Here is a 14,496-nt window from a genome sequence, read left to right on the forward strand (position 1 = left end):
AAATGAGGATGACTGCAAATGTTTTGTCAGTTGGTACCCATAGGCTTCCATTAATTTCCAGTGACTGACTCCTGAGTACAAGTATGGCACTTTTGTCTCTTGCAAACTGAGGTGGTGATTATGGTTCTCTTCCTGAACTAGGGGAATTAGTTAATGTTAACATGGACAAAGGTTATGTATGTTCTCATAGTAGTCTGGTACACTGTGTTCTGCAGCGTTCTGTAATAGTTTTAGGGGAAGGGCTGCTGTGCAATGCAATCAGCATTTCTGGTCATTTCCTGGGATTGTTTCTAAGCAGTGAAGATGTTCTGGGACATATGAGAACTTTGTGATGCCAAGAGAAAATGCAAAATGCTGTAAACAGAAAATTGCCTGGTTTGCAGTGTGGCAAAAAGAAGTCTCCCCTGTAACAGAATGGCTTCCTTGGCTTTGTCTTGGCCTCTAATTTGTGAAACCCACCGTTTCTGCCTTTGACAGTTAGAACCAGATACAGAAATTTGTTTAAATCTGAGGGAATACTGCCTAAAACTGAACAAATTTGGTTTTTATTTTCTTCCCTAAAAATTACCAAAGGGTCATTATTTACTCTTCACATTGCAATAATTCCTTTGTTTGGACAAACTACTTCTTTTAATTTTTCGGACAGGTCTTGTTCCTGTGATGCAGAAATATAGTTCCATAAAACATCCATGTTAAATAAAACTTGCTTTTACCCTAGTGAGGATAATGCAACTGAATATCAATTGCACTTAATTAATTAGTTTAACTTTACAGCAGTTTACAAATAATCCCCATGAGTTTTGTTGCTGCCTACTTGCTTGTCTGTACTTATTATTATGCTCACTGAAAGCGTAAACATAATTAAAATGCTTTCCTAGACTTTTTTGCCTCCTACGTTGGAATGTGTACTTTGTTTTCATGCCACTTCATAAGAGTCTGTATTAAAATTCAGGCTCAGATCTTCTGAATATACATTGGTTTTATCAGATGTGGTATCCTGTAGGTCTGCACTTGGACCCCTACTTATGGAAGTTAATTAGTTGAGCTCTAAGGACAGGCAGGAAAGAAGATTAAAATAAGGACCTGAATGGATATTTTTTCCTGCTTTTACTGGAGATAGTTATGATGGGGTTTGAGTCAGATAATATTTTCATTTGCTTTCTCTGCAATTTCTGATACCTGGAAGCTTGACACCTAAAAATCACAATGAAACAGGAAATTTATTGGAAACTCCTTATTTGGAAACAAGTTTTTGGTGAGTAATATGATACTAGTTGCTGTTTTTAATGTCTAGCTGTCTAATGTTCAGCTGAACACTCCTGCTGACTTTTCCGGGGTGGAGAGATACTGGTATAACCCCGGTCTTGTTCTCAGAAAACAAACATTTAGATATTTTAAGGTTATTAGGTATAGAGTGTTAAAAGTTGAGGTATACTTTTCTTTTGCATGCCAAGAGAAGTTGCTCTTGTAAGGAGTCGTTCCTGCCTAGAATATACTGCATGTCACATCATACGCTGCCAGTAAGACTGCTAAAGGGGAATGGCCACTTCAGGCCATGGAACTTCACGGTGAAGTTCCCCCCTGCCCCTGTCAAAACCCAAAAAGTGCAACTTAGCAGGTATACATCAGTGTCTGATTCTCTGAAAATTTCGGTCCTCAGCTTGAATTTTGACCCTCCAGAAATATTCTGGGTACTTCTCATGTACTGTGGGGACACTAAAAAGGTGGTCTAGACGAGTGGGAGTAAGACCTCTTGATCAGAGCATTCACGTCATGGTCAGGCTAGCAGCAATTGCCAGTCCATCAGTCATAGGGAGTTCATTAAACTCCTTATAAAGAGCACAATTTTGCACCAAGTAAATCCATGTAATAAAAGTTGTAGCCCACATACATTTGCAAACTTTTCTAAGAGCATCTCAAGGCTAACCCACATTGAGAGTTTTATAAACTCATATTTGCAGATATACCCCATGAACCACCTTTTAAATCCACAAGAATAGGAACGCTTAAATCTCTGAATTGAAGGAATACCCCAGACCCCACATTAAGCCTGAATTCAATCCCCTAGAGACAAGTTAGAGATTAAGGCAATTGACTGACCATGAAAAGAAATTGCTATGTATAACTTGGCCAAATAGAAAGAATGGAGCAAAAAGGTTATGATATTTGTTAGCATATTTGAAAAGGGCAAATACCAAGATAGGGAAATTTTTATTTTAGAATGGTTGGATGAAATTGAGCAATGAAAATCACCTTGAAACATGAAATACTCTTTGCAGTGAGATGAAATACTGCACAACTGAAGAGTCTCACAAGAAAAGCAAAAGAAAACTGAAAATTTCCATCATGTGGAAATCATGCTATGATAGATTTTGGAATGTATCATCTGCACTGTACCAAGAATGGATAGATGGCATAGTAACACTAGGAATTCCTAACCAGGGTTGCATTTAGCCACGGATACAGAATGTATAGAATACAAGTAATCAAAAAACTGTCTTTTACAGAAGAATAGAGTTGTTCTATGAAGTCTATCTTTATACAATAAAATGTACTTGTGTTTGCTTTTTTTTTAATATCTGTTGGTAATTCAGCACTATCAAGATTTAATTGTTGTGCTAGAAAAAATACTTTTGCCTACATAAACATGGCTGGTTGTGGGGGTTTTTTAGTCTGAGTTGTATATACTTTTTCAAACTAGATGAATTGCAAAGACCTACACGTATATGTAAATGTAGCACAAAACAGTGTAAAAAACCCAGAGCATCACAGTGACTCTAAAATGCATTGTAACTCTTGCAAAAAAGATGATATCTTTACTTTGAACAAGGGTTTTATCGTGCTCATAAATATATATATAGCTGTGGGTATGTCGAAAGCAGCTAGCACAGGATTGCTTAGCTGAGTGGGAGGTGATGCAGGACTGTGCTATTAGTGAGCAGGAGGTGGGAGGTGACTGGGGCTGATGGGCAGGTGGGATACAGTATTTATACACATATGTTTACAGGTATTTTTAGAAGAGGTATAAATATACAAATGTTAATTCAATGATATAACTTGCCTCAAGGATGCATAGAGTGATGTAATAACTCAGAAGGAGGCAGCATAGTAGAGTGGACTGAGCATGGCAACTGAGGCAGGAACACACAGTTTTTAATCCTGGTTTCTACACAGTAGTCCTTCTCAGTATTTGCCCTCCTCATGTATTCTAGAATAGCTTTGGCTGGACACACATGCTCAGACTGGGGGTAGGTAATATATTACACACGTGCTTGTAGCTTGATGATGGCATTTGTAGTGGTTAGTGATGTAGGGAGGTGGGCAGTAGCAGTGGAGGAAATAACCCTCTCTATAAGGATTTTGTGCAATTTGCCTTAACTTACGTTTTCTCATATTCTCTTGTTCAAGTTGTTGTTCCACTTAGTTCTGTTATTCTGTACACTCACACAAAATGTTTTTTTCTCACTGTTTATTAATGAAACTAGACCAGTGAATCTTTTCATCATAAGTTTTATTAATTTTCTTTTTAAGATATGCACAGATTTTTCTCCAAGCATACCTGTCCAGGAACTGTCAATATCTCTTCATGTTATCTGGCTGGCTGTTAACTGTGGTGCAGTTTCAGTAGCCCAGATGACATGTCTCCTCTTACTGGCAATGAACAGTAATTTAAACAGCTGTTTTCCCATCTCTGTCTAGTCTTCCCCTCTTCTCTGCTTCTGTCCCTGCTATTGGATAGTCTCACAGTCTCTGCATATCTAGTCTGGATATGCCTAACTGGTTCTTTAGCATCTACTTAATATCCCTGACACTGCTTTCTTGCCTGTCCCTATTTCAGCTTTTTAGAAACAGTTGTAATATAATCCAGCTGGTGAACTGACCAGTCTCACTAGCTTTCCCTTCTATTCACTTTCAGTTTGATAACCAAAGACCAGGATGAATGTATGTGTATCTGTACTTTTACTGATATCAGTAATGGTAATTAAGAATTTGTCTGGAATTTTTGGGAGGACTTATCTTGCTCTGGGTACAGATGCCCCTGGTAGGATTTAAGCATGATGTAAACATGTCCTGTGAGGGAGGTGTGGCAAAACTAAACTAGATCAAGAGACATAGAACCATTACTGGTATGAGGATAAACTATATACATCTGCAACAGGATGTAGAAGGCTGGGAAGCTGTGCACTGTGATTCTTAATGCTTACCAAATTGTGATACATGGTGGATTCTGAGCATAAGGTTAATTTAACCTGGGTTAAATGGAAAAATGGTCAATCATTTAAGCTCAGTTTAGGCTGCCGAACTAGGGTAAAAGTCCAGCTGACGTACATCTTTTGCTATCATGTGCATAGTATTTTGTTGACTTATTGTAGTAACACCTTGGTACCCCTCCTGGATTTTATCTCTAAAAAGCTCCAGAGAAGGAGAAAAATGCCATTATACTCTCATGCAGATAGATTCAGGTGGTGCTCTGGATAGACTGAGTTTCTTGTCAAGGCTATGCAGCAGCCCACAAATCTAACTGAGCTTTCCCAAGTACCATCCATTATGTCCAGACAAAGGTTTATTTTGGAAAATTTCCATTGACCTATTTAATTTGTTTCTTACCAGTGGTGAGGACAGCATACCTAAGGTCTGTGCTGACCACTAGATGAGACAACAGAGTCTCTACAAGTTCTGGCAGCACAGCTTCAATGCACAGGAAGCCCAGAAGTCATCTTCACAGTGTAGCTACTAAATGAGCTCTAGCAATTTGCCTAACTCTGAAGGTGCAAAGGCTAAAAAACCTTATCTGAAACATACACATTTTGCTTCTTTCACATTTTTGCATTATCCTTACCAGGAATCTGTCTTACTAAAGACTTCTCAATCAAAGAAACTAGCTGTCTAATATCAGGCTATGCCCCAAATGTTTCCCATCCCATGGTGAAGCAGGCTGTATAGTCCCTGTATAATTGCATTGCTGAGGCCTACACCCAGACTCTGCACCTGGAGAATGTGAGGAAAGTGCAGTGGAAATACAGAGGGCATCCAATGAAGGTCACTGCAGATTTTGACTCCTAGACAATATTCACATTAGGAATGTATATACCTAATTATTTCAGATTTATCATGTGCCTTTTGCCATGTATGTATTACAAAACCACTTCAGAATGTATTCAAAACCCCTTTCCACCTTCCTCCGATCAATTCCTATTAAAATCTAGTTCCTTTGGCTTGAAATAATGATTGACATTTTGTTGTGTCTCATATGTCATCTTAGATGGAACTTCTTTTAAAAATAAATGTGGCAATTAAATCCCCAGGCTGCTTCAGTTTTTTCACAGCTTGTTTTTAAGTAACTGATAAAGAATATGCAAAGTTTTCAATGAAGCTGCCAGTTCCTCTTAAGTGTGCTCTGTGCAATATGTATCTTTCTTCCTTTATTTGCATTGTTTTTGTCACACAGAGATACTGGGATTGTTGTCATGTGTTCTGTGACAATTAGGGTTTCCAGATAACTTGTTGGTATTTGTGCTTAGGAAAGAAATGTTTTTCAGCTCATCTCTGAAATCCTATAGCTGCTAAGAGTATAAGTGCAAGAGCTAAGACCTCATGATTTGTTGGAACAATATGATCTATCGTCTGTATGGTACATTTCCACAAAGGAATACTGATTTGTGCTGAGAAAGAGAAGGAGGTGGCACCAGCCTTAGCTGAAGTGGCAGCTGCAAACCAGCTGTCAGTAGTAATAGGTGGGTTTAGGCATGTTTACTGAGAGACTGACTGTGATCAGTGCTCTGCTAGGGAATCACAGATCCATAGAATGGGTAGGGTTGGAAGAGACCTTAAAGATCATCTCGTTCCAACTTCCCTGTCAGTGTCTCACCATTCTCATATTGAATTTTTGTCTAATATCTAATGTAAATTTCCCCTCTTTCAGTCTGATTTTCCCAGGGCGTGAAACTTGCTGGATAGTAGTTCAAGCCCAAATATTAATAAAAGCAATCCTAACTTTGCCTTAACTTGTACATCACCTGTTCCCTCTGCTGCATGGTCCCAGGGGCCAAGTAATGCCTTCTCCCTGCTGTGTTCAATGCAGTGAATGTGTCCTGCTCAAATTACATGATGCTGTTTTGTGTACTGAATCCTGCAAGGCTGTTGCCTCTACAGCTGCATTTTAGCCTTCCCTAATCCTCTCTTCCCATGATCATGTCCTCCCCTTTAACTTATAGGCCAGAACTATAGGAGAACTGAGGATGCAGATCTGGGCAACCAACTGTTATCAGCTGCTTTATATTGTTAGAGCATAAGAAGTTCTAAAAAGCACTAGCTGTGGCCCAGCAGTGAGGCCTGATTTAGAAAATGGTTGGGCACAAGTGAAATAAATGTCCCCTTGCAAGTCAGTTTGTGAGGAAACAGGTGGTACATGGTTATTACAATGCGCAGAGAACAACTCTTGGAATACAACTGGAAATAATTCAAAAGACAACAGTGAGTCCTTTGTAAATAAAAAACGGGGTATGATGTAACTGTCTTGTGATAAGCAGGGGTAGCTGGTGGGCAGCCAAGGACATAATGTTTTGTTCTTGTGTGTAATCACTGAGTAATGATGAGGAAGCAAACGGCTGCAGCTTAGGTGAAAGATTCTATGTCACTACTGTGCTGATCCCCAGCAAGCTGCCTCTCCCTGGGCTGTAGGGTGGAGCATCCAATTGTATTTGCTGGCAGAGGTCAATGAGCCTCCTCAGAAATATCAGGGAAGGCTAGCTCCAGTCCAACAGGACACAATAGATGTGAACACAAGTGTTTTCTTGCCTTTAATAGATGACACCTCCTCCTTCTCAGCCATATAAGAAAAAAAAAAAAAACAAGCCACCAAAAACCACCAAAAACCGAAACAACAAAGTGGGCATAAGCCTGAAATGACAGGTGTTGGCCTTCCTGATATTTTTGGGTATTATCATCTTATAGGGCAGATTGTAAAGGACTGAACAATGATGAACGTAACTCAATGACTCTCTTCCTCCCTGCCTCCCTCCTCCAAAAAAAAGAAAGTGGGGGTAAAAGGAGAGAGAGAAGAAAGAAGGCTCTGCTGGCAGCCTTGGGATAGTTAGTTTAAAAAGCAGGTGTGGGGGAAAATATGAGAAACAATCTTGTGGGATTCAGTGAGGAAACACTTCAAAAATATAATTTGATTAGGACACAGCCTGTATGATTCAACGAGGGGGAGGAGGTATTGCCTGGAATATGCATCTGACAAACTTTCACATCAAGAATTCCTAAATTACTGTCATGCAGCCATGAGGTAGGGGACAAAACAACTTGTGGAATAGCCAACTTTTTTTTCCAGACTCCTGAACTGCAGCCTTTTGAGTTGGCATCTATGATGGAATCAGCACTGTGAGTTGCTTTTGCTTCTGGTTCCATTGATATATTCCACCTTACTTTTGTCACAGCACTGTGTGCTGCATACCCTTCCTAAGCTCTCTGTTGGACTGGAGGGCAGGTAAGAAAAATGCTTCCTTCACTACAATGTGCAAGAGAATGTCAGGTTTAATATGAAGATGATTCAGGCTTTTTGCCTGATCAGGTAGGCTTTGCCACCATTAAAGAACATCATTCATTCACTGACATCTGTTCATTATTTGTTATATCCGAAAAGATAAAGAATAAAAGAAAGTGATTTACAGAAGTGCAACCAATATCGAGAAGTATTTAAACATTTAAAGACTGCAGGCCCTAACCTTTAACTATAAATGGAATGCAGAATGCTATGTTTTGCATCATAGCACAGTGAAGGAGATTAGGCAGAATCACAGTGTGGGACCTGCTCCAGCTACTAAAGGAAATGTGAAGGAAAGAGTAGCTTCTGAAATTTTGTTCATTTTAGTGGCATTTCTGTCAGGGTTACAAGGAGGATTATACAGGGTAAAACTGCACAAATGGTAGCTATTTTCTTTCAAAGAACTGAGCTCTTTTCACAGGCTTTCCTTTTTTTACCTGATGGTCCTCAATTTGTAAGTCTGCTGTTTGGTACACTCATTCAGGTAGAAAGTTGTGCAGGTGTAATTTTTACATCAGGTGTAGGTATCCAGCTTCTGCAAAGCAGGCAGCCAGAACTTGGCTGGTATCTGTTTAGAACAACAGCACTCTCCCACTCATGCTAATGACCTATAAGTGGAGATCTCTTTTGTTGTAAGTGAAAGTGAGAGAGAATAAGTATTCAAAAAGGAACATTCACTTTGAGAAAAGAGGCTGGGTGCCGTAGCTGCTTTCTGGATGAAACCTCTACTGACATGAAATAGAGAATTTGTGTAAAATACAAAATCAGTCCTGGGAGCAACAAATAGAGAACCTGTGTATGCACACTGTATGTTACATCATGGTGTCTCTTAAATCAGTAGGCTTTGATTATTACTATTTTGATGTTACACAAAGCAAAAGTGAGGAACTACCCCCAGCAAGCAGTCTCTGGCTCTTTAGAAGCTTGGGGTACAGAAATGTCTTGTTCTGAATATACGTCAGATTTTGGCAGGAGGTGCACATACGCAGTTCAGGATTTGTGCTGTAATTATATGTAACAGCTAAGGAATAATTTCACTCGAAGCAGAAAGAAACATGTTGTCTTTTGAATTGGTAAAATGGTGGGATTTTGTCCTTAACATATTTAGGAAACCTGGGGCTTATTGTAGAGCTAAATGAAGCACTGTAAAAGATGGTTATTTGCATAAGGTCAGCATTAAGATGTTAACACTATATGGAACTGTGTATGAAAGTAGAAAATTTCCTTTGCAGGTGTGTCCAACTTTTTTGGCATCAGTGTGATCTTCTGTTTGGAGGCCTATTCTATATAACAAATTTTTGTTTATTAGAGGTTAAATAGTTAGTTAGAGTGCACTAGCTTGAACATTTTCCTTGAAAGTACTGTCCCAGAGAAAACTGAATAGAACTATTGATTTTTGATTTGTATTTGTATTTTTTGGCCCTAGTTCAGCAATGCACACTTAATCATATTTTATTCCTTCAGTGCGTTGAAAGTGCATTGTAACATACTGAGACTCATGGGATACTGTAACTACAGGCAGAGCTGAACTGAGCTAGAAAAAAATACTAAAATATGGATATAAGATTGCTGGATATGCTCTTCTGCCTTTGGGTTTATCTGATTTCCAGTGAAAACCATGGAAGGGTAGCCATTGATTAGATCAGAACTTCCCAAAAGTTTCCCTAGTGTTACACAAAGCAGTTAAATATTAACCACACATTTTTCACCACACTTTGTTAGGTCACAAGTTTTTAGAAATGGTATAACGATCCCTAAAGTAAGAATGTATAGGTATAAAGTCTTTAGAGTTTGAAAAATCTCAAGGCTAGAAATTTACATCAATTTTGCCTTGAAGAAAGGGTGGTATGAACTTGGTGGTTGTCAGTTTGATGCTACCCCAGATTTTTGACTCTATGAATAAGCTGTCAACTGTTGCTCTATTAATTTAGGGTCCATTAAAAAAATAACAACCCTGTGAATGTGTATAATATTTTACATTTAAATATAACTGGGGCTGGGCTTCTGAAAAAGGGTATTTCACCTCCTGAGAGATTCACTAATACACTCAGGGAAAATGAAGGTAACCCCCTAATAATAATTATGGTCAGAATATTAAGGTCAGACTCCAAAGGTACATTGAGAATTCCAAGTATGAAACCTGAGGACCACTGCACATCTCCTATTTTTTTTTCTAGAGGAAATTATATGAATGCTGTTAAAGCAACAAACTTGCTGATCTGTATAATTTTCCTTAATTTTTAGGGAATGAAAAATAATGAGCATTCCAGGGAAACTGTTGAAAATGTTGAAATTTCAGTTCCCTTAGGAAAAAAAAAACGAAAAAAAACCCTTTCAAAAAGCAGATTCCTAGTTAACAGACGTTACTTTACATGGGGGAAAAAAATGATCGACTTGTTTTACGGTGATACCTCTTTTACTGTGTATGGCTTAGGAAGGTAACTGGTTATTTCTAACCTTGGTTTAAAAAAGGTTTCCTTTGTCAACTGTGGGAGGAAATCCATGTCTTATTTTAAATCTTGTTGGAAATAAATTACAATGACCAGCTTTATTAGCCGAAGCCTCAAATGCAGGTGTAAATATTACAGGCAAGTGCAGACTGTTTTAGTTAAGGATAACTTGCAGGGTCTGCTTCTTCAGCAGCAGTGGGGAAAAGAATAATTCTGAATAATTCACAAGCTTTTTACCAAAAAGCAGGAAAACTGGAATTGTTTAGTTGAAGACCAGAGCTCATGAGCTTTACTGGGGGAAGTAGAAACTCTAATAGAAAGTCACAGTGGTGTTTCTTACAAATAAGAAGTTATGAGTTTCTCTCATTTTCTAATTATCTTCTGTTTTCTCTAAGTGGGAATCCTCACATCTATGTATAAGCACATAGAAGTTGTTGTATAATCTAAATAAGCTGTATACAAAGTGATGAGAAAATGACGCTTCCAGAATGTGGCTCATCCCACATATATAACTTCCTATTGACAAGCTTCTGACAACTTTTAAACTGGAAAGCTTCATGTTTAATCCTCCTTCTCAGATTCATTCCCTATCAGTTTCAAATATAGTCTCAGGTTATTACATGGTTGACAGGAGATAGGACTTGCAAAGGCGCTACAGCAAGCATTTACGGGTCAGTGAACTTTCTCACTTTTAGAGGCATATTGCACTGGGAAACCAGTTTAGCTCATTTTCCTAACCACAGAGTGCAACTCAAGTTTTTGGAGAGCAGTTTTTCAAGTGAAATCGGTATGACACACAGTTGCATCCAAACCTCTTCCTGACTGCCACATCACTTAGGCTTCAAAACAGGTTCTTAATGAGTTTAATCATATTTAAAAATTTAATCTTTTTCAACATTATTACAATTGCCTTTGGCAAAATTCAGTAGTACACTGAGCTCCACATGACTCAGACTCAAACCAGGTTTTGTGTATTCAATTCTTTGTGAATCACCACTTCTTTAGACAAGCCTTTAATTTTTTGGTGGTTATCACCTTTTGCAACATTATTGCAAATGTGATTAAAGAGAATAAGAAATGTTAGTGGCTCTCACAGTTGCTATTCGCCATCTAGTCATGTTGGAATCGAAACGTCCCCTCCCTTCCTTTCTCTCTACAGCTGGCACAAAAGAGTGGGTTTTGGAAGTTCTTTCTTGAGGATATCTGTCTATTTTTGCTGGGTTGCATAAGCATAAGTAGGGATTGTGGCGTATTATATCTCAAACAATAGCTATTTTAATTCTCACAGGCCTTCCCTTAGCTCAGCTTCATGTCTACAAATAACATGATTCTTTTTGATTTTAAAATCATCACTGGTAGATCTGTGATAGTGTATTTCATCCTCTGTTCTTTGCACAGTCCTCTCATATACCTGTGTGAAATTTGAAAGAGATTCTGCAAACCTTAGTCATGGGGAACAATGCTGTATTATACCAGAATGCCTCTTTGAAATGCAAGTTCTTTGTTTGGAAAACAAACCTAAAAAAGAATCACTTTCCCTTGATCAGCATGGTTCTGGAGTACCCTGAATGTGTAAAAGGTACTTAATATTTCATTATTCCCTTCCCACAACTTGCATCATCAGTTGGAAGTAGATCCTGGACTGGTACAACTTGATTCTCTCTTTCTAACCTGTAAATTATGGAGAAAACTTGAAAACGAAAGGATGTAACCCATGCTGAGATTACACTGTGGTTTATGTTTAACAGACAGCTTTCCTGTCTTTGGTTCCCATATCCAGGCACCAAGTGTGCATGTGCAGCTGAGTTCACCAGGGACAGAGGGATGAAAAGTGAAATTACAATAATATTGAACTTTAGGCTTGAACTCATACCCTGCAACCTGAAGCTAAGAGAGGAATCATCACCAGATTTTATTTCAGTGCCCCTCACTTACTCCATTAGTAATTCTCTGTTACCAGTACTTTTCAATTTAAGTGTGTTACTGCACAATGTCCAGCTTTTAAGACCTTTACAAATTCTCTTGGTAAGCTGCTTCAGATGATTTCAAGTGGAAAAATATTCAGAATATCACAATAATGTATTTTCTAATTAAAAATTTAAACAGAACATACTTTATGTTTTCAGGAGCATGCACGTCCATAAAAATAGAATCAAACTGAGCGTATGCATTGGAATTTCAGCAGGAAGATAGGGCAGAAGTGCTGCTGAGGTCCCTTCTAACTGGAATGATTCTAAGATTGTTCTGTGACTGCACATCTTTTATGTCGCTAGCTGCAAGTATAGACTTAACTCTAGCAAGGCATTTAGTATGTAGGTGCTGGGATGATGGACGTGAAATTCCTCTTTTTATTTATTCTTTTACTGAATTACCAGCCAAACGTAGCCTCCCTTCCTTTCCCTTTCTTGCATTCTTCTCCATCTCTTATGTTTGCTTCTTTCAGAAGTATGGCTACTTCTTTTAGATTATGACTCCATATAGTAATTCAGAAGTAGTATACTTTCTCTGTTGAAAATACCACCATTTGCCACGAAAGTGCACATTTATCAAAGTTTTATGCCAAATCTTTGGGTAGAAGATTTTGAGAGGCAGAAGTCTTTGCCTCCAGCCAGTCAGTTTGATTTCTACGGATAACAGAATTGGTGACCTGCAATTCCAGTTGCTTAATGGTTTTACTTTACTGAAATGTTTTTGTACTTTTATTGTATGCCAGACAGTTATGATAATTAAAATAATTATGGAATGTGGAAGCAATGCATGATGGGAAAGCGGAATATCCTTGGTTTGCCTGTTGTTGAGCCTTGACTAAGAAAAAATAGCCAGACTCAAGTGAAACTATATGCTTAGAGAACAAATATTAGAAGTTACCATTTCAAAATGGCAGGTTATCATCTACACTTCTGAAGACTGTAATCTGCTTTCCTGGGGAAAGTTAATAGACAGGTCACTCCCACAGGTCTGCTTCAGAAGAAAGACTGGGAATTGGTTCCAAGTCATATTTTTGGTTCCTGTTGCTTCTGTGTCCCAAGAGAAATTACTGTCTCTAGCTCTCTTCCTCTAAAAAAACCTGTATCCTTTTCATATTGTCAATGATATGCAGAGAAGTGTAATATTCATGTTAAATTTGCTGACCAGCTATGCTGACAGTGTGATATGTACATTAGAGAATTTAATTTTTAATAAAATTCCCAAATCTGTTTTGTCTAGGCCGCTGCTAAATCAGGAGATACTTCCAGACATCTCTCAGTCACTTCTTACCAATGTACAGTTCTTTTGGGAAGAAAATCTCAATATTCCAACATAACCCCCTTGAGTTACTGTATGTATCTAAGTAAACATTTGTGAGAGATCCATGAAGCAATATCAGAAGACAGTTACTGCTGCAATAAGGAAACAAGAATGCTGGAGTGTAATCAAGTTAAAATTATATGCACATAAATAAACGGCATAATCATTTTATTAAATGTGTAAATCATTTTTTTATTTCTAGAATGATTTCTTTTAGCAGGTAATGAAATATTTAACATGAAAGATAACAGACTTCATTACACAGAAACTTTTGTAACCTTTCACAGAGAGAAAGGCTGTCATTATGCTCTCTAGAAAAATGGTTCCTAAACCAGTTGAGTCAGGCGTATTTGACATTGCTCACAGTGCAGACTGTTGTTGATGTTTGAAGACAATCCAGCTCTGAGCTGTAATTACGATGACAGATCTATTCGTGTTTGTTGGTGCTAAGGATAGACAGCTGTTTTCACATGCTGGCTTACAATTTGACAACTGCAGTCCCAACAAATGCTTTTGATGTTCAGACATGACAGAAATAAAAAGATCAAATATCACACACATAATGGCCCATTCTCCTTATCTTTAGCTTACTGTTGAATCCATAGAAATACAGGTCTTGAAGGGACTTTGAGGGATTTACCAGATCAGCTCTGAGACAGTCATGGCTACCCAGAGTGCAGCAATCTGTGTTGTTCTGTGTCTGCTTACAAAAAGGAGGGTTTTCTGGATGATGTCTGGATTGATTTTCCAAGGGATAGACTATTTTACTGGTTTTGCATCAGAATTTCCTTGGCCTATATTAAATCAGTTGCTGAATTCTCATACCTTCCCATTTGATCCTAATTGTAGACTTGTCATTCTTTCTAATTATTAATTCCTACAGCAGCCTCCACAGTGGAAGTCTGGCTTCAGCTTTAGGTGTTACTCTGCTCAGACTTTCTCTCTGCTTGTCTTGCTCTTCCAGTACATCAACTACTCTTCATTCCTATTTTACCTTCCCTATCCTGCCACATGCTTGAAGCTAGAGCTGTTACTTTGTACTGAGCTATGAGTGAATGACTAAGGATAAAGACATGAGCTGTAACTTCTTGTCCATCTACAGAGCCACCCTGTGAATTTGCTTCACTAAATATGAATAGCAGCTCTATTATCCTTTCATTTGTACACAGGTGACTCAGTTACTTGTCTATATATTTTGTAGGACAGACTCAA

General features: G+C 38.2%; 1 long non-coding RNA gene across 1 annotated transcript; it reads left to right on the forward strand.

The window, feature by feature from the left end:
* Positions 1 to 6,353: 6,353 nt before the first annotated feature.
* Positions 6,354 to 13,460, forward strand: LOC133282841 (uncharacterized). Its single transcript, XR_009747722.1, has 3 exons — positions 6,354 to 6,474; positions 7,334 to 7,489; positions 13,204 to 13,460. It is a non-coding gene; the product is annotated as an uncharacterized LOC133282841 (long non-coding RNA).
* Positions 13,461 to 14,496: the final 1,036 nt, after the last annotated feature.

The sequence above is a fragment of the Pezoporus flaviventris genome, unplaced genomic scaffold (genome assembly GCF_033815535.1).
Source record: "Pezoporus flaviventris isolate CSIRO_AGI_PZ_B2104156 unplaced genomic scaffold, CSIRO_AGI_Pfla_v1 ptg000143l, whole genome shotgun sequence".
Classification (NCBI taxonomy): domain Eukaryota; kingdom Metazoa; phylum Chordata; class Aves; order Psittaciformes; family Psittacidae; genus Pezoporus; species Pezoporus flaviventris.